The sequence below is a fragment of the Amphiura filiformis genome, chromosome 3, assembly GCF_039555335.1.
Source record: "Amphiura filiformis chromosome 3, Afil_fr2py, whole genome shotgun sequence".
Taxonomy (NCBI): Eukaryota; Metazoa; Echinodermata; class Ophiuroidea; order Amphilepidida; family Amphiuridae; genus Amphiura; species Amphiura filiformis.
Genome location: NC_092630.1, coordinates 46219735 through 46225294, shown reverse-complemented (window position 1 = coordinate 46225294; position 5560 = coordinate 46219735).

The following is a 5560-nucleotide window of genomic DNA, read 5'->3' as shown; positions in this document are numbered from 1 at the left end:
CTTCCCAACTGTTTCTCCCAACCCCAAAGAAAAATCACTGAAATCCCTTCTTATTTGGGGCCAAAATTGTTAAATTTCAGACAAAATTGTTAAATTTTAGACAAATTTTGAGATTTCTGCCCCACCCTTTGGGCCAAAATTGTTGATTTTTTTTTTAGACAAATTTTGAGATTTCTGCCCACCCTTTGGGAAACAAATATGGTGTTGCTATACTGTGGAGTGCTACATATGTTCATGCGACATGATCAAGGGGAATAAGTCTTAAAAATTAATCCTCAAAAATGGATTCTTATGTTTCTTATTATTTTCAGAAACTGATTAATTGCAGTATAACTTGGTATTCACTGAAGTTCAATTTTTATGGGATTGGCATCAAAATAGGATTTTAGATGGGCTATAACTGATTGGAAAATGACCACATTTTCAACATTGGCCTTGTTTCCCTTGATCTTGTCACATTTGAAGAAATCGATGGGTACTATGCATTACATGTATTATACAGGCTGTATCAAAATGATTGGTACCATCAGTTAAGGTGTTTTATAAGCCTGCTTCTTCCATATGCAGCTATGGATCCTTTTGAAATGCCCAAGATTTATAGTTTTATGATCGTATTCGTATATAACATGCATATATAAATAAGGTAGCTGCTCTGTTGTATTTTGATGTGGTGACCGATCTTGTCCATAATTACTGATTAGGTACCAATCATTTTGATAAAGCCTGTATGTGGTGGGATCAAGCAAAATTTGCTGGTATGTTTGATGTAATTCCTTAGTTTTTGTGATGATAAAACTTTGAATAACTTTTTTACAATAGATGAGAGAAATGTGGGACTTTCATTAAAATCAAACAAGCAAATTATCCGGGCAAATTATATAATATAGAAATATAAAATTGTGGAATGACATGAGTAGAAATCAAACTTATTTTGTCTTGATGGCATCACATAGGGTACTAATGTTAGAGTGTGCTCACTAAGAAAATAGCAAGTATTGGGGACTTATTTGAAGTATGGCAAGGAATCTGATAACAAAAGAGTTATAGTTCTGAGTTGCTATGATAGGTATTTGTCAGGTAAATAATACCATACTAGTACAAGTTATTATTGGGTTTAAGATATGTACAGGTGCTCATAAGATAAATGAATATCTTGGGAACTGTGAATGGGTAAGAACTTGGATACGAAACAATTCTGTCGTATAGATCAAACGGGTTATGTAAGGTACTAATCAAATATCTAACTATATTAGTAATCATTTAACTTATACTAAGTAAATAATAATAACTTTGGGACTGCTCAAGTTATAACTTGGACACCACAAATGTCAGCCACATGAATGATGCCCTGCAGGGAATGATGATCATAAGAATACACCTTGTGTCAAATTGATTGAAGGTTTTGATATTTATTGGAAAGACTGCACCTTCCAAATGCAATTTTAGATTCATGTATAAGGAGCCGGGGGGGCACTCGACTTTGGAAGTGACAGGGATGTGCGGACAGCAGTTCGAAACTAGGGGTCTTTCGGTGAGAGCCTAGACACCGAAAAAGGGGGGGTCTTTCAGTGAGAAGGCTCCAAAAAGGGGACAGGTCTTTCAGTGAGACTGGGGAAAATCTTACCAAAAAGGGGGTCATTCAGTGAGACTGGAAACAATTTTGGGTCAAGATATAAAAGTTGATAACAAATTTTGAAAAAATTCAGGAAAAATAATGAAAAAACAGGATCATTCAGTGAGAGCTTATCAGAAATTTCCCCAAAAGTTTAAAAAAAGGAGGTCTTTTGGTGACAGGAAAACAAAAAAGGTGGTCATTGGGTGAGAGGGAGTTTAGTAAAATAAAAAAGGGCGTCATTGGGTGAGAGAGAGTTGAAAAATGGGGGCCAATATGGCCGCACATCCCATCACCCAGTTTTAGTGAGTGCAAGATCACTGCAAGACTTGTCCACCTACCTCTGCTGTAAATATTTTGAATTACTAACTGACTTGCAGGCAGCCTTGCTGACATGGTTGTCATGGTTTACAGGAGTAATCAGAAAAAATTGCTGATCCCAATTTCTATCACGTAACTGCTCTCAACAACTACGAGTTAGCTCCATTTGATCTTTCTACAGCCATAAACCCGGAGGGGGGCACTAGAATATGAAAGTGACGTAGCTGTGCCCACCAGCGTACGAAACTAGGGGTCTTTCAGTGTAGAAATTTTCAGAAAAAAGGGCTCATTCGGTGTTGGCAATCTCAAAAATGGGGTGATTTTGTATGGGAGCGCCCAAAATTTCACATCATTATAACAATCAAAAATAGCTTTTACCCAATTTTGCAGTATATTAATTATAGACAAAAAAAGATCAGATGTGAAAATCTATCAATTGTGCACACATTAATTAAATCAGAGTTTTAAGCTTAAATACAATATCCAGAGTATGCACAATGGGCAAGTGGACTACGGGGTAGTCTACTCCCCGGGCCATAAACAGCTAGAAATATCACTAACGGAGCCTGATAAATAGATTGAGAACATGTATTTGTTCAGAGCAGTTATGTGATAGAAATTGGCATCAGCAATTTCTCTGGTTACTGAAGCTTCTCTAAACCGTCACATTCAAGTCAGCAAGGCCGACTGCAAGTCAGCTAGTAACTTGATATATTTACAGCAGAGGTAGGTGGACAAGACTTTGCCGAGATAAGAATAAAAATAAATCAAGAAGCAAAAAAAATAATAAAAACACAATACTATCCCAGCACCCAAACTCCGGGGGGTACAAATGACCATACGGGACGTGCATAAACATGGGTAGCATTTTCAGCCTTCTGGTATATCAATGACCCCTTTTCAAAGCCTATTTTGGTATATGAATTGGTCCTTTTGAAAACATTTCTCAATTTTTTCGGAAAACAGCCCAATTTTTCCTTAATCTAGCCAAAATTTTCAAAATTTTCCCAAAATTTTGGGAAAATGTGTAAAAACTAAGACAATTTTGGTTAAATTCGGCCGAAAATTTCGACTTTTGGTATATCAATGGGTCCAAATTTCTTGAAAAATTGGTATATTTATGGGTCCACTTCCAAAATCTCAGCGGCACGTCCCTACCAAAACCAAACTTGAGTACCCCGGACCCAAACACCTCAAATCGAGCCTACATTTGCAGATAGAGTAGTAGGGTGGATGGAATCAGTTGGAAGGCTGTATGTTGTGCACACCTGATATACAGTATGACCTGATAATATTTTTACAGCTATAGATGTCAGATCATATTGCAGATTGAAATCAGATTTCCTGTTAAATTTGGATGTCACGGTGCCAGTATAATTGAGTAATAATCAGGAAACCAATGCCGATCATTTGATACAGGTTGTAATAGTAGTGCCTTGGTGAAAAACTAAATTAGAGTCACACATATATTTATTCTGTATAATTCTCTTTAATATTGTCAGTTTGTGCCTCATTGCACAACAGATTGGTCACTAAGCAATAATCCAGGCCAGGAATAATTGGGTCAGGTACCATAACTACCTGGTCATTGCTGGGCGGTACGAGTATCAGGTCTGTGTCCAGGCTTCAAAGAATTGATATTTTTATGGGTGCTAATCGTGCTATTTATCCATTTTACAAAAATAAGTGATTCTCATTTTACCTGGGCTATTTTAGATTGTCTTTCCTATATTTGTTGAGCCTTGGAGGTGACGACCCCCTCCCATTCTTTAGACCACATTTTTAACCACCTTATTCAGTTCTTATGCCCTGCATTTTGCAACTTTTCCTGTTTTGGGGCTTCAATTTGATTTAAAATTGAGCTCCAAAGAACACTCAAAAATCAGTTTCCAAGAACTGAACACACCTATTTTTCAGTGTGCCCCCCCCCCAAAATGGAACTGTTCTTTATAAATGAATTGACATTTAATTATATTATGAGGAAGAAACATTAAGGAAAATATAAATAAAAATAATTTATCAACCATAGAGGTTAAGATAAACACAGGGCAATTTGCCAGGGCATAAAGAAATGATAACAAAAAAGGCCTATTGACCTTCAAAAGTTCGGTCTTCAAGACATGCATATTATGTAGGGCATATAATATCTACTTCTTTGAAATACTACAAGGAAGTACTTAATTTGTCAATCTTGTCTGTTTCATTTTCAGTTTGGAAATGAATCTTAAATTAAACAACCCTGTTTGACTTTATTCATATTATGTATATGTGATAATATTAAGTTACTCCAAGTTGATTCTGGACATTCAATCAATCCTGCATGTACATTGTATGAAGCAGTTACATGTACAATAGTCATACATTATTTTGTTAAATACTACATTTCCCTTCTTTTCACATTCCATGATAACATGAAGATACTTAGTATACAAGAGCACATGATATTAAATCTACTCCCTATTATAAAAAAAAAAAAAAATTATTTTATCATTTTTTTTTGGATTAAAAAATATTATATTTATAATTCTAACTGGCAACAAAAGTCAAATTTAGTATTTTGGCCACTTTTTGGAAATATGAAGCCAAGCCAAAAACATGTGTTTTTAGAGTGTTTTTTTTTTTATGCTGTGACTATCAAGCATAAAGTACTCAGGGAGCGATCATTATTTATGACAGCGAGGGGGGGGGAGGGGTATTTTGAGGGGGGAACCCGAAATCTTTTTTGGGTCTTGAGGGGGGAACACTAATTTTTTGTTGAACCAGGAGGGGGATTGTTAAATTTTAAATGGAGAAATTCAGGAAAACAAGGAGGGAATCCGAACATTTTGAGCAGATACGAGGGGGGAACACGATTTTGTTTTGAAATGCCCATTCCCCCCCTGCTGTAAATAACGATTGGTCCCTAAGACTAATTTCAGGTTATATGCATTCTAATTTTTGGAAAACACTTTTAGTAATATCTTTTATACAATTAACCTAATATCAAAATTAACATAAAAAACTTACCAAATTCAAATAAACCTATACTCCAAATTTTAAATGCTTAGTCTTTGAATTTTGTGGCTACAATTGTAAGAAATGATTCAAAATTGCATGTTTTTGGCACATTGTCCCTCATTTTGTAATATTAAAATTGGACTTTATTACCAAGGGAATAACATTGAGCTATGTTTCATTAAAAAAAAACAGGATATCTTTTTAATCAAAAAAAAAATAGTTCTGTTCAAGAATAGGGAGTAGATACAATTGTTTTGTGGTATAATTGGAAATATTGATTAGGAAAAGATAGTCAAGTTCAAGAGTTCAAAGTAACAAAAGCGTGAGAATGTGAGTAGGTGTCAACTAAACATCTAGCTCGGAAAAACATGATTCTTTGACCTCATAGGGTCAGTCCATGTCGAAACAGATTGAGTGTACACCCACCCTCTTGGATTTTGCTCTCCTTTGGCTCAGGGGTACCTTTCATGGATCCCTAGGTGAGGTCACAAGAAAAAATTCAAATTCCATTTCGTTTGCGAATGGCGGGCAATCAAAGTTTGGCGACCTCGACCAAAATTGTGAATTTAAGGGGTCCAAATGACAAAGTGCTCTCTTTGAGGGGCACTTTCTTCTTAATTGAATCAGTTG